The 13,336-nt window shown below is 37.5% G+C and overlaps 1 pseudogene; it reads right to left on the minus strand.

The window, feature by feature from the left end:
- Positions 1–8,221: 8,221 nt before the first annotated feature.
- On the minus strand, positions 8,222–8,749 carry LOC143685681 (serine-threonine kinase receptor-associated protein pseudogene; annotated as a pseudogene).
- Between the last annotated feature and the right edge of the window lie 4,587 nt (positions 8,750–13,336).

Below are 13,336 nucleotides of genomic sequence, written 5' to 3' on the forward strand. Positions count from 1 at the left end.
ATTGATATAAAATTTACATACATTTAACATTGATATAAAATTTACAGTCTATATTCCAATTTTTAGTGTCCCAGTAATGTGCCTTTTTCCATTGTATTTTTTAAAAATATGTTTATTGAAAAATCACACATGTACCGTCCATATATGGTGTGCAATCGATAGCTCACAATATCATCACATAGTTATGTATTCAGTTATGTATTCATCACCATGATCATTTTTTAGAACATTTGCACCATTTCAGAAAAAGAAATGAAAAGAAAAAAGAAAAAGCTCATTCATACCATACACTTTACACCCTCCTCTCATTAACCATTAATATTTTCATCTACCCAATTTCCAATAATGTGCCTTTGAGTCTTTTCCCCTCCCTTGCTAGATCCCATCTAAGATCATGTATTGCATTTAAGTGTCATTATCTGTTTAGTTACTCTTTCTTTTTTGTGGGAACATATATGCAGCATAAACTTTTCCATCTCAACCCCTCCCAAGCATGCCATTAAATGGGATTAGTCATTTTCACAATATTGCTATGCTGTCACCAACTTCTGTGACTTAATCTTTCCATCTCCCTAAATATAAGCACTACACCCATTATGCATTAACTCCTCAGTTCCCCTGTCCCTCCACCCCTCACAACCTGTACTCTGTTTCCTGGCTCTATGGGCTTACATTTTCTGACATTTTCTTTGTAGTTACCAGAGGATTTAAATTTAACATCCTAAATCTATAAGTCTCATTTGCTTTATTACCAACTTAATTTCAACAGGGTACACAAACTATATTCCTATACCCCTCACCCCCGACCCTTATATAGTTTTTCTCATAAATTACATGTCTATATATTATGAGCCTGAAACCACTGATTTATCATTACATCTTATGCATTTGCCATAAACGCTTGCCAGTTACTACTGTAGGAAGTAAAAAGTGGAGTTATACTAAAAGATACAATAGTACTGGCATTTATATTTATCTGTCATAATATTCACTGGAAATCTTCATCTCTTCATATGGCTTCAATGTATTGTCTATTGTCTTTTCTGTTAACCTACAGCATTTTCTTTAGCTTCTCTCATAGGGCCAGTGTAGTGCTGACAAAGTCTCTCAGCTTTAGTTTATCTGGGAATGTCTTAATTTCTCCCTCATTTTGAAAGACAGTTTTGCTGGATATAGAATTCTTGTTTGGCAGGTTACTTGTATTCAGCACTCAAAGTCCTCCTACTGCCTTCTCACTACCATGGCTTCTGAAGAGAAATCAGCATATAATCTTATTGAGGCTCTCTTGTACATGACACATTGCTTCTCTATTGCAGGTTTCAGATCCTCTCTTTATCTTTGGCATTCAACAGTTTGATATAATACGTTGTGGCATGGCTCTATGTGGGTTTTTCCTGTTTAGAGTTTGTTGAGTATCTTGGATATCTATATTCATGTCTTTCATTAAATTTAAGTGTTCATTATTTCTTTGAATATTATCTTTTCCCCTTTCTATATTTCTTCTCCTTCTGAGATTCACAATACATATATTGGTATGCTTGATGGTACCCCATAACTTCCTCAGGCTCTGTTCAGTTTTCTTCATCCTTACTGCTTTCCATTCTCAGATTAAGTGATCTCAATAGTCATATCTTCAAATATCTGATTCTTTCTTCTGTCAGCTCCAATCTACTGTGAACCCTTCTACAGAAATTTTTGTTTCTTTTACTGTGGTCTTCAGCTCTGTTTGGTTTCTTTTAATAATTTCTGTATCTCAATTTAAACCCTTTTCATGGCCATCTATTATTTTCCCAATTTCCTTGATTTCTTTGTCCATGTTTTCCTTCAGTTCTTTGAACATAATTAGGATACCCCCATTTTTTTCTTTTAAAGTATTTGTCTGGTATGTCCTAGGTCTGGATCTCTTTATTGATGACATCTGTTGCTTTCATTTTCTCCTTTTCCTGGCCATCATTTTCCGTTTCTTTGTATATTCTCTAGACTCTGGTTAAAACACAGACATTGTGACATTTAATATGTTATCACTGGAATTTAGACTCTGAGATGTTGGTTCCTTAAACTTGTATCTAGCTTGCATTGTGACAGAAATTTCCTTGACTGCTAGGAGCCAACAAGAAAAAAGGAAACCCTTTGCAATCTTTGCAAATGGATACTGTCCTCAGAGCTTTTTCATAAAATGAGCTTAGAGAATAGAGCCAGGCCAAAGCACAGGGCTGTCTTGATCCTTTCTGTACATGAGTCTTGTCTTGGGCATATGCATGTAGTCCTAAGAATTCCCTATTTGCACTAATATAATGTTCCCTTTTCCCTAGGATATGCTTTCCTCACAGTCCTAGGCACTGCACTGTGTCTTACATACAAAAATCCCTTGACATGAGTTGACTGTCCTCCCACAGTGTTCTGTAGGAGAGTTCCATGAGCTACCTACTACAGAAAGGGCAAGTTCTTGGATGGCGAGACCCTCAGGCTATTACCAAGCATATTGGGCCAGACATACATGCTCCCAATGTGTGAAGAAGGGTTATCTACCTCCTCCAGAACCAGCACCGGGGATCTGCACTGGGTGTGGCCCGGCTCTGTGCCAAGGGTGCCAGGAGAGCTACATAATATTTTTTATTTTTAACTTTTTTAAAAACTTTTTTTATTGTATAGTATAACATATTGATTTCTTAAATCTGATCTTCTCTGTATAACTTTAACATAACCTTTGACCTTTTTTATTTAATTCTCTTGGCTATTGATATCCAGTTCTTCCAAGCCCAGTTATGGAAAAGATTATTTTGACCCAGTTCAGAGGATTTGGGTGCCTTGTCAAAAATCAGTTAACCGTAGGTTTTGGTGATCTAGTTCTGCACTCTTGATTCAGTTCCATTGGTCAGTGCTTCTGTCTTTATGCCAGTACCATGCTATTTTGACCACTGTGGCTTTATAATAGGTTTTTAAAGTCAGGGAGTGTTAATCCTTCCACTTCATTCTTTTTTAGGATGCTTTTAGCTATTCAGGGTCTCTTTCCCTTCCATAAAAATTTGGTAATTAGCTTTTCCAAATCTTCAAAGTTGGTTGTTGGAATTTTGATTGGTAGTGTGTTGAATCTGTAGATCAATTTGGGGAGAATTGACATCCTAACTATATTTAGCCTTCCTATCCATGAGCAGTGAATGTCTTTCCACCTGTTTAGATCTCCTTTGATTTCTTTTAGCAATGTTATATAGTTTTCTATATACAAGTCCTTTACATCCCTAGTTATGTTCTTTCCTAAGTACTTAATTCTTTTAGTTGCTATTTTGAATGGAATTTTTTCCTTAAATAACTCCTTAGCTAGGTCATTGCTTATGAATAGAAATGTTACTGATTTTTGCACATTAATTTTATTTCCCACCACCTTGCTGAATTTGTTTATTAGCTCAAACAACTTTGCTGTAGATTTCTCAAGATCTACCTAGTATCATATCATTGCAAATAATGAGACCTTTACTTCTTCCTTTCCAATTTGGATGCCCTTATTTCTTTGTCCTGCCTGGTTGCTCTAGCTAGAACTTCTAGCACAATGCTGAATAATAGTGGTGACAGTGGGCATCCTTATCTTGTTCCTGATCTTAAGGGGAAAGCTTTCAGTCTCTCTCCATTGAATACAATGTTGACTATCAGTTTTTCATATATTCCCTTTATCATATTGAAGTAGTTACCTTTGATTCCTATCTTTTAGAGTGTTTTTATCAGAAAACTATGCTGAATTTTGCCAAATGCTTTTTAAGCATCAGTTGAGATGCTCATGTGATTTTCCCTTTTGATTTGTTAATGTGCTGTATTACATTAATTAATTTTCTTGCATTTAATTATTCTTGCATTCCTGGTATAAACCCTACCTGGTCATGGTGTATAATTCTTTTAATGTGTTGTTGGATTCGAATTGCTAATATTTTACTGAGAAATTTTGCATCTATGTTCATCAGGGAGATTGGGCTGTAGTATTCCTTTCTTAGAGCATCTTTATCCAGTTTGGGTATTAAAATGATATTAGCTTCATAAAATGAATTAGGTAAAGCTCCTTTTTCCTCAATTTTTTGGAAAAGTTTGAGCAGGATTGTTGTTAGTTCATTTTGGAATGCTTGATAAAATTCCCCTGTGAAGCCATCTGGTCCTGGGCTTTTCTTTGTAGGGAGATTTTGATGACTGATTGAATCTCTTTACTTGTGATTGGTTTGTTGAGATCTTCTGTTTCTTCCTAAATCAGTGTAACTTGTTTGTTTGTCTCCAGGAATTTGTCCATTTCATCTAAGTTGTCTAGTGTTTGGCATATAGTTGTTCATAGTATGCTCTTATGATTTCTTTTATTTCTTCAGGGTCTGTGGTAATGCACACCTTCTCATTTCTGATTTTGTTTATTTGCATCCTCTCTCTTTTTCTCTTTGTCAGTCTTGCTAGTGGCCCATCAATTTTATCAATTTTATCAAAGAACCAATTTTTGGCTTTATTGATTCTTTCTGTTCTTTTGTTCTCCCATTCATTTATCTCTGCTTCAATTTTTGATATTTCTCTTCTTCTATTTGCTTTGGGGTTAGTTTGCTGTTCTTTCTCAAATTTCTCCAGGTTTGCTGTTAAGTCCTCAATTTTTGTTCTTTCTTGTTTTTTTAATAGAGGCATTTAGGGTAATAAATTTCCTTCTCAAAACAGCCTTTACCACATCCCATAAGTTCTGATAAGTTGTATTCTCATTTTCATTCATCTCCAAATAGCTACTGATTTCTCTAGCAATTCCATCTTTGACCCACTGGTTGTATAAGAGTGTGTTATTTAATTTCTATATATTTATGAATGTTCTCATTCTTTGGTGATTATTGAGATCCAGCTTCATCCCATGTGATCAGAGAAAGTGCTTTGAATAATTTCCATGTTTTTAAATTTATAAAGACCTGTTTTGTGCCCCAGCATATTATCATAATGTTCCACAAGCACTAGAGAAGAATGTATATCCTTGTGCTTTGGGGTACAATGACCTACATGCGTCTGTTAGGTCTAATTCATTTATCAAGTTATTTACCTTCTCTATTTCCTTATTGATCTTCTGTCTGGGTGCTCTATCTATAGAGGAGAGTGGTGTATTGAAGTCTCCTACTATTATTGTTGAAACATCTATTGCTCCCTTCAGTTTTGCCAATGTCTGTCTCATGTACTTTGGATCTCCTTGATTGGGAGCATAAACATTTATGATTGTTGTATCTTCTTGGTGAATTAATCCTTCAAATATTATATAGTGTCCTTCTTTGTCTCTTATGATGTCTTTATTTTAAAGTGTATTTTGTCCAATATTGGTATAGCTACTCCTGCTTTCTTTTGATTACAACTTGCATGGAAAATCTTTTTCCATCCTTTCACTTTCAATCTATTTGTATCCTTGTGTCAAGGATGAGTCTCTTGTAAGCAGCATGTAGCTGTATTATATTTCTTAATCCATTCTGTCCATCCGTGTCTTTTAATTGGTAAATTTAGTCTGTTAAGATTCAAAGTTATTACTGAAAATGTGTTTCTTGAATCCACCATATCTTCTATTTTATTTGTCTGACCTATATATTCTTTTCTCTCTTTCTCTTTGCATTCTTTAAATTACCCTTAGTACTCTTCAATTTTGTGCCTTCTTCCAGACCTCCCTCTCCTGTGTTTTTTTGTTTGTTTGTTTGTGTTTGTTTTTGTTTTTCCAGCCAACAAGACTTCTTTTGGTATTTCTTGTACGTTTGGTCCCTTGTTGACAAATTCTTTCAGTACTTCTTTGTCTGAAAACTTTAATCTCTGCCTCAGTTTTGAAGGACAGTTTGTCTGGGTACAGAATTCTTGACTGGAAGTCTCTCTTTCAGGATCTTGAATATATCATACTACTGCCTTCTTGCCTCCAGAGTGCTAGTTGAGTGAGACACAACTCAGTCTTATTTGATTCCCCTTGTATGTAGTAGATTGGTTTTCTTTTGCCACCTTCAGGATTTTCTGCTTCTTTTCAACATTTGACAGACTAATTAGTATGTGTCTTGGGAAAGGCCTATTTGGATTTATTCTGTTTGGAGTTCATTGGGCTTCTTTGACTTGTATATTTATGTACTTTATGAGGGTTGGGAAATTTTCCCCCATTATAACCTCAACTACTCTTCCTAGGCCTTTACTCCTCTCTTCTCCTTCTGGGACATGAATGATTCTTATATTTGCATACTTTGTTTTGTCTATCATTTCCCTGAGATCCAATTCCATTTATTCCATGTTTTTTTACCATTTGCTGTTTTGAGTCTTCAAAGTCAGTTATCCCATCCTCTATATCACTTATTCTTACTTCTGTCTCTTGAAAAATCTGGAGCTGTGTGCCTCTAGCATGTTTTTTATTTGGTCAACAGAGTTTAATCTCTGTGATAGCTGCCATTTTTCTACTTATTCTTTCAAATTCCTCTTTTTGCTCTTCTACTATCTCTTGATCTCCTTTATGTCATTTGCTATCCCACTTATTTTATTAAGTAGAGTTGTATGAACACCTTTGATTACTTGTTCCAATGTCTGTGTCTCCTCTGGTGTTTTAATTTGGTCATTAGGCAGGGCTATATCTGTCTGCATTGTGATATGCTTAGTGATCTTCTGCTGTCTTTGTGGCATGTAAATATCTTCATTGATTTGCTTTGGGAGTTGATTTCTTTCAGTACTCTAAGGCCTTGTGTTTGTGGGATGGTTGTACAGCAGGGAGAAAGGTATGGGGTAGGACATTCCATGCGGTGATTTGTTTCAGGGCACATATAGACACAGGTGGGGGTGTTACACTGATACTTTTGAACGTGGGCATCCAGTGGCCAGGGAGGATGTAGCTGTGTGGGTGCAGCAGTCTGGGGGGCATAAGCCTGGTGTGCACTGGTGTAAGGCATGGAGCCCTTTGTGCACATGCATAGAGCTGTGGCAGCAAGTCAACATATGCCTTCATGGGTTGAGGGCAGATTTGACCCAGCTGCACTGGTCAGAACTTTCTCAGAGCTGGGAAGTGTGACTGAGGGCCATGCATATGCATGGTACTAGGACTGCTGTAAAGTGTGGTGCCCTGGTTGGGCTGCACTTACGGTGGGGGTGGGGGTAGGTACGTTGCACTGAGGGCTGGTCAGGTGGGGGGGGCCTGGAGTGCAGGGAATGGGAACAGATGATGATTAGGTACATGGGGTGTGGGGTGAATTGCCAGTCACAGGGCTGTGCTGGTGAGGGTAGCACACCCAAGGAGCATGGTCTGGCTTACTTCTTAATCCCCTGCTCCCATCCATGAACTCCTATGGGCTACTTGCCTCCATGCCAGGCTCCAGATTTTTCCTCAGCCTCTGAAACCAGGGCTGCCTTCTGGTGCAGAAGGCTCCCCCAGGTGAGCCTCTCTCCTACCCCTTCTCTAACTTTTCTTTGAGCAGGGCTAATCTCGATATACTCTATTCAGCCCTCTTTCCGGAAATGCCTACATATTTTTTTTTTTTTAGAATTCATACAATTTATTAACTGGTTGGCAAAAAAAGATTTCTGAACACTATCTCAACTTAAAAGGTGAAGAGAAAGAAAAGTCAGTACTTCTTAAGACAATGCACGTCTACAGTTATCCCATTTTTATAAAAATATTCCTATCTGTAAAAAGACACGAAGAACTGTGTGCATTAATATGAACTCAATTTGATACAGTTATAATGCAGTAAAAACTTTCTATTTCCTTCATAAAATTCAAATCGATCAATTTTTCTGAAGAAGCAAAACATTGTCTTGTTTTAGAGGTATTTTATTTAGATAACTAAAAACAATGAGATGTTCAGAAGCAGTAAACAATGAAATAAATCAAATCAATTGCTTTATCATGTATTTCCCATTCTCAGCAACCCAAACAAAAAAAGGCTTTCTGCTCTAAGGGAAAAATCAGAAAAATAGGCCATTATATTTTTTTCTCCATGAAAACATAAACAGATACAAGAAATCAAATTATTACAAGAGAAATTGGATTCTGGCTTGCAAATACTTATTCAAAAAGACCGTAGGCTGATCATTACTACAAGAGCATTACTCCACCTGCCTTCTTTTGATACTTTTAAGAGTTTTCACTTACAGGTAACACCACATTAGTCCCAGCACTGGAGCTAATTGATATTCCCCATTATTTACTGCCCATATTTACCTTGAGCAGAGAGTAACTCTGGAAGGCTGATGCATGTCTCTTCTTGCTTTAGTCCATAATTTAGGTGTGGCATATGCCTGATGTCCAGGCCTTAATTTCAGGAGATGAACTATAGATGGAATCTGAATTTTCCAAAGCAGTTCCTTCTAGCTCTTCTTTTGCTGTCTCTGGTAAACTGCTCTTTGGCTTTGCCAGTTCACTACTACCTTCTTCAGGAAGAAAACATTTTCAAAGGCGACATGTTTTTCTTACCACAGTTTGCCATAATCCCAATGTTCCACCTTCAGAACCACTGGCATAGAGTTCCCCATCAGGACTAAATCTCACACAGTAAATAGGACAAAAGTGTCCTTAGTAAGATTCTAATACTTCTCCACTATTATAATCATACTTATAAAGTTTAAAATCTCCACCACCTGCAACAAGATATTCCTTCTACAGATGAAGAGAGGCAAAATTAATGGCTGCAGGAGCTTTAAAGGATTTAATTGGCTCCAAACTTATCACATTGTAAAAAGCAATAAACCACCCATAAGTTATTACCAAAATCTTTCCCTCAGGAATATATTCCACACTACTAACAGACATATTAAAATTTAGAGATTTCCAGAAAGGAAGATAGATAATAAAGATTGAGATGATATAATCTAGGAATGCCTAGAACGTATAATGACAGTGACTAATGTACAAAATTTAAAAATGTTTTTACATGAGGAAGAACAAAGGAATGTCATTACTGCAGAGTGCTGAAAATAGATGGTAATTAATATTTTAAAATTTCAATTTATGTGTGAGACTAAAGCAAAAAATGTTTATTTGGTACAAAATTTATATTTTGACTAGTGCATTTCCTAATATAACTTATGTAGACAGCTTAATTGAACACCATAAGTACATGGAATCTTGAGTAGGACATGAGATTTTGTTGGTTTGTCCAGAGTGATGGCTCGATAAATCCCAGAGCTATTTGAACAGTGAATAGAAAAGTATTTGCAAAGTCCCCTTCGGCGAATGGTGAGAATGGGGGAGAATTCAACTTCTCCATGTTGAATTCTTGATATTCTCACAGGCAGTATGGACAACCAGGGCTGTAGGCTGAGCCCCCAGTCTTGGGGTTTGTTCATATGAAGCTTGGCCCCACGGGGGATAGGTCAAGCCTACTTAAAATCAGGCCTAGGAGTAACCCCCAGGAGAACCTCTTTTGTTGCTCAGATGTGGCTTCTCTTTCCAGCTAACACAACAAGCAAACTTACCACCCTCTCCCTGTCTATGTGGATGTGACTCCCAGGGGTGTGGGCCTTCCTGGCAATGTGGGACAGAAATCCTGGAATGAGCTGAGACTCAGCATCAAGGGATTGAGAAAACCTTCTTGACCAAAGGGGAGAAGAGTGAAATGAGACAAAGTGTCAATGGCTGAGAGATTCCAAACAGAGTCAAGGGGTTGTCCTGGAGGTTATTCTTATGCATTAAGTAGATATCACCTTGTTGGTTGGGATGTGGCAGAGAGGCTGGAGGGAACTGCCTGAAAGTGTGGAGGCTGTGTTTCTTGGAGATGATTGTATAGTGGTGTGGTTTTCATGGTGTGACTGTGTGATTGTGGAAGCCTTGAGCCTGATGCTCCTTTTGTCTACCTTGTCAGCAGATGATTACAACATATGGAGTGGAACTGAATAATAGGGGGAATAAATGTTAAAATAAATTTAGTTTGAAATGCTGGTGATCGGTGAGGGGGAGGGGGAGGGGTATGGTATGTATAACTTTTTCTTTCTGTTTTTGTTTTATTTCTTTTTCTGAATGGATATGAATGTTCTAGAAAATGATCATGATGATGAATATGCAACTATGTGATGATGTTGTGAATTACTAATTACATTTGTAGAATGGAATGATCAAAATAGGAACATTTGCATTTGTTTGGTGTTTTTTGTCATTTAAAAAAAATAAATTGAAAAAATTTTTTAAAAATTTAGAGATTTCACTTGTCATACTAGCCTGATCCCAAAGGCAGACAGTTTTATCAATAGCTGATAGAATTTGTTTATCACCACTACACCAGAGCCTTTTTAATACCAGAAGTGTGACCACTGATTTCCTTAGGTTTTAATTCAGGTGTTCTCAAGTCCTGTATGCAAAACAGTTTATCCTGTGCCCCCAGTTAACAAATAATTGCTATCCTGGGTGAAATTCACAGATTTGACAATGTGCTCATGAGCCAGGGTCATCAATTTATCTCCTAAGACAGCATCGCACCCTTTGGCTGTAAAATCTGTAGTTCCTATAGCTGCTTTGGTTGCATCTTTAGTCAATGTTGCACCCCACAGAACACCCTTATGACCCAAAAATGTTGCAATCCAGTCTCCTGTAACTTCATGGTGTAGCACAGTTTTATCATCTTTGCAAATGGCAATTAAGAAATAGCCATAAGTGGAGAAGTTTCCAAGATGGTGGCTTGGTAAGGTGTGGAGTTTAGTTCATCCTTCAGAGCACCTAGTTAATAGCCAGGAACAGTAAAGAACAACTGCTGGAGCCACATCAGTGACCAGACACACAGGGTGCACCAGTATGGACAAACTGGATGAGCTACAATCCCACCCAGAACTGTGAGTACCCCAAGCCATGGTGGCTGGTGCCCCTCTTCCATAGGCTGATTTCCAGAAGGGAATAAAAAGAGACTTTACTAACAGCAAGGGGTTGAGCTCAACCAAGTTCCAACTGTGGAATTAATTAATACATTTTGACTACTAAAAATATGCCCCTAGCTCAGATAAACCTCAAATAAAAGTTACTACTTTTTTCTTGGTGCAGAGGGAGCAAGGCTAACAGAAAAAAGGGGCTTTTTTGGGTCACACTGTACAAAATACTTGAAAAGGCCTGGACCCTAAAAACAAAAGAGGGGGCACAGAGTACCTGGAGATACATAGAGCAATGTACCAACTGAAACTCTTGATTAATAAAGCCGAGGAACGGGTGTCCTACTTTTGAAAAGGATTTTTTTTTTTTGCTGTGTTTCTACTGCTTAACTGCTCTTTAGATACAACTGAAGGCTTCTCAGGCTACAGCTGACCCCAGGCAATGGTGGAATTAAGCTTCTCTGACAGATGAAGAGGCTGGTCAGGTGAAAGGAGGAAATTGCCTGGAGGCTGTGCCTTCCTCAGGAGATGGGTGGGGCTCAGCTCAGGTGGAATCCCTTCCTCAATGAATCCAGACCCCAGGGCCTGGAAAACTGAAGCCATTAAAGCCAGCATACAAACCAGCATACCTGACCTTTGTCTCAACTACACCCTCTGCAGGAAGAGTCTGCTGAAGTTAAAGGTACCACATCACTTTATGCTGGTGGGACCTGCAGGCAGACAAGTGTCACATACTGGGCAGGATAGGAAAATCACAGAGTCTAGAATCCTCATAGGAAAGTCTGTCAACCTGCTGGGTCTCACCCACAGATAAAACTGATGCAGGTGTCTTTCCTCCTGAGAGAAGGCCAGTCTTGTCTGGGAAAATCTGACTGGGGTCTGTAATACCTATCCAGGCCCTCTAAGGTAAAAAGAAAAGACACCATACAGGCAGGGCAAGAAACAAGAAAACGTTTGTATTGTTTTCATCTTTTGGCAATCATAAATAATGCTGCTATAAGCATTGGTGTGCAAATGGCCGTTTGTGTCCTACCATAATAGTTGGAGACCTCAATTCCTCACTCTCATCAATGGACAGATCATCTAGACCGAGGATCAATAAAGAAACAGATAATTCAAATAATACAATAAACAAACTAGACTTAACAGACATTTATAGAACATTACACCCCACAACAGCAGGATACACTTTTTTCTCAAGTGCTTATGGATCATTCTCAAGGATAGACCACATGCTGGGTCACAAAGCAAGTCTCAATAAATTTAAAAAGTTTTAAATCATACAAAACACTTTCTTGAATCATAAAGGAATGAAGTTGGAAACCAATAACAGGCAGAGGGCCAGGAAATTCAAAAATATATAAAGGATTGACAATACACGCTTATACAACCATGAGTCAAGGAAGAAATTACAAGAGAAATCCTTGAGGCAAATGAAAATAAAGCATGTCAAAATTTATGGGATGCAGTGCTAAGAGGGAAATTTATTGCCCTAAATGCTTAACAAGAAGAAAGAGCAAAAATCGAGGAATTAACTGTTCAGTTGGAAGTACTGGAGAAAGAACAACAAACTAACCCCAAAGCAAGCAAAAGCAATGAAATAATGAAGATTAGAGCAAAATAAATGAAATTGAGAACATGAAAACAATCGAGAAAATCAACAAAACCAGAACTTGGTTCTATGAGAAAATCAGGAAAATTGATTGATCCTTAGAAGGTTGACAAAAAGAAGAAGAGAGAGGATGCAAATAAATAAAATCAGAAATAGAACAGATATAACTACTGACCCCACAGAAATAAAGCAGGTAATGAGAGGTTACTATGAACAACTTCATGCTAATAAACTAGACAACATAGATGAAATGGACAACTTCCTAGAGAGGCATGAACAGGCAACATTGACTCGAGAAGAAATAGATGATCTCAACAAACCAATCACAAGTAAAGAAATTGATTCAGTCATTAAGAAGTTCCCAAAAAGGAAAAGTCCAGGACTAGATGGCTTCCCATGTAAATTCTACCAAACATTCAAGAAATAATTAGTACCAAATTCTGCTCAAAGTATTCAAAAAAATTGAAGAGGAGGGAAGTCTACCTAACTCATTCTATGAAACCAACATCACTCTCATACCAAAGCCAGACAAAGATACAATAAGAAAAGAAAATTACAGACCAATCTCTCTAATGAATATAGATGCAGAAATCCTCAACAAAACTCTTGCAAGTTGAATCCAGCAGCACATTAAAAGAATTACACACCACGACCAAGTAGGATTCATCCCAGGTATGCAAGGATAGTTCAACATAAGAAAATCAAATAATATAATACACTGTATCAATAAATCAAAGCAGAAAAATCACATGATCATCTCGATTGATGCAGAAAAGGTATTTGACAAAATTTAATATCCTTTCTTGTTGAAAACACTTCAAAGGATAGGAATAGGAGGGAACTTCCTCAAAATGATAAAGGGAATATATGAAAAAAACTATAGCTAAGATCATCCTCATTGGGGAAAAACTGAGAGCTTCTTTCCTCAGATCA

Source organism: Tamandua tetradactyla, chromosome 6 (genome assembly GCF_023851605.1).
Source record: "Tamandua tetradactyla isolate mTamTet1 chromosome 6, mTamTet1.pri, whole genome shotgun sequence".
Classification (NCBI taxonomy): domain Eukaryota; kingdom Metazoa; phylum Chordata; class Mammalia; order Pilosa; family Myrmecophagidae; genus Tamandua; species Tamandua tetradactyla.